The 2,119-nt window shown below is 42.9% G+C and overlaps 1 long non-coding RNA gene across 1 annotated transcript; it reads right to left on the bottom strand.

The window, feature by feature from the left end:
• Window positions 1-211: 211 nt before the first annotated feature.
• LOC135050735 (uncharacterized) lies at window positions 212-1,862 on the bottom strand. The gene is made up of 2 exons (XR_010241775.1): window positions 1,310-1,862; window positions 212-954 (listed from the first exon to the last, which is right to left on the bottom strand). It is a non-coding gene; the product is annotated as an uncharacterized LOC135050735 (long non-coding RNA).
• Window positions 1,863-2,119: the final 257 nt, after the last annotated feature.

The following is a 2,119-nucleotide window of genomic DNA, read 5'->3' as shown; positions in this document are numbered from 1 at the left end:
TGGTTTGGTGAGTTGCTTTGTGTGATTTTGCAGTTTGGTTTCTGGTTTCTGGTTGCAGCTCTGAGGATTCCGGCATTCGTAGTAAAGTGTAGCAAACAGTAACCAACAAGGCACATATTTGGTCACATGCAATATAGAGTGTGTGTAATGCACAAGTACGGATGCAGGTAAGTTGGTAATTCAGTTTACAATATTAAGCAATGGCAATAAATTTCACAAAAGAAAATAATACATTTATTTAATTGGAACTGGTAGCCCCCGGAGTTGTTTTCTCTGCAAGTACCTGGATCCAAATGGTTCAACTGTAATACCTCCAGACAAGTGCACCAGCAATTACACAAATATTCTTTTGCACTGTGAATACTTCAATTTGCAGAGAACAGAATTCGACAACAATACTATATAAATACAATACTAATTGTTAATAGAGCTTGTCTAAAACAAGCTGTTAACCATTACTACTACACATGCAAACAATAGCGCAATACCTTTAGTCACTCTTACACTACTCGGTACTATCAATATCCCCAATAACTTTAAATCACAAAGTTCAGCTGAGTATTTTATAGATGGTGCATGTTAGGTTACTTTAGGTGTCCTGTCTCCAATAGGGATTAATGGAATTAGGCAAATGTTTCCGAGCAAATTTCCCATTTCAATAGTTGCTACTCGTGACCAGCACAAAATAGAGACTTTCTCTAGGTTGCAGCTACTCCTCTCTCAAGTGACGTTTCCTAGCAAGATTGCAAATTAGTACATTAATTCCAACTAGTCTGTTGCTGCCTTTTCTTTATAGTTCCCTGAGGATGTGAGGGTTTACAGTACTCAGGCGTTGGTTACTCTGTGGGGTATGCTGTCTAAATTCCTCAAGGGTAATAATTAATGTAGAATATCCTTTTACGGTACTCCTTGTCTCTCTCTTTACCTCATGTGCAGCTTTCCTTCACTAACTTTCTGTAATGTCAATCAAGTATGCAGGAGCATTAGTGTAAATAAAGGCTTTACTAGCTGCATCGCTGGTAAGAGTTAAATTATAGCAGGATATCTGACGGCAATACCTGCTCTTAATCCTGACTGAAAGGAAGCGCCAGTGTTCATTTACATAGTACAGAATACTGCAGGCTTGAATGCTAAAAATCAGTTCTAGGCAAATATAGCTACCTCTGAAGGGGGTACTTTATATAGTGCTATAGCCGGGTAGCGTGACATGCAGAATGCTCCAGGTGCTGTTTTGACTCCCTGTATAGCCAGTGCCTGCTGAGCTGTGATGGCTCCTACTATGTGGTGCTAAGGTAAATCGCAGTTATACCTCTCCAAGTGTCTGTGTTAGGTCTCCATGCTGTCCGTAGCTGTCAGTGTGGGATACTGGGTATCTTTCCGGACAATCTGCTCCCACGGACTATTCCTTTGTTACTGCTGCCCACCTCTTGCCTTAATTGGGGAGGCCTGGTCCACTTTGAGGCATTACTAACTGCCAGGGCTCCAGATAAAACTCCACCCACTGCCGCTATGGAAGCTGCTGCGGTCACTCTTATTACATCTGCACCCCCAGACTTGCCTTGCATGGGGGTAAAGCCATCTCTGACCACCCTTGTGGTAGGAAGGTCTGCCTCCATCTCCTCCGTCACCCCCACGCCACCTCAGCACACACTTGATGGCATAGCTCTCCTCTCAAGATTACCTCAGCTCAGCTCTCACCAACCAACACTTTCTCCCAACTGTCACTGGTCTCACCACCTGACTGGTCATGTGTCCTGCTCCTGAGCTCTTGAGCAGTTGCTGGGGCTGCTGGGAGCTGCGGTGTGTCAGTTGTATGATGACATACACCTGCATTATAGCATAATGCACAATGTCAGACATACTATAATACTTCACATTGTGGTGTATGACATGTGTACATGTTTGGCCATATCACCCATATGGGGAGCAAGCATCACATATACTGTACTACCCAGCAAGGTGGTCCAAATTTGAATGGAAAGGAAGAAGGCATTCAATTGTTGACTCAGTTGCGCTATAATCCCCCTTTTGATTGATGTTGGTTAGTTTAATCACATCATGTGCTTCTGTTTGTTCATGATTTAGTCTGCTACCAGAATTTAGTTAAAGCCAGATATTT

The sequence above is a fragment of the Pseudophryne corroboree genome, chromosome 2 (assembly GCF_028390025.1).
Source record: "Pseudophryne corroboree isolate aPseCor3 chromosome 2, aPseCor3.hap2, whole genome shotgun sequence".
NCBI classification, from domain to species: Eukaryota; Metazoa; Chordata; class Amphibia; order Anura; family Myobatrachidae; genus Pseudophryne; species Pseudophryne corroboree.
Note: the sequence above shows the minus strand (reverse complement) of the source record. Positions and strands in the feature narration are given on the sequence as shown.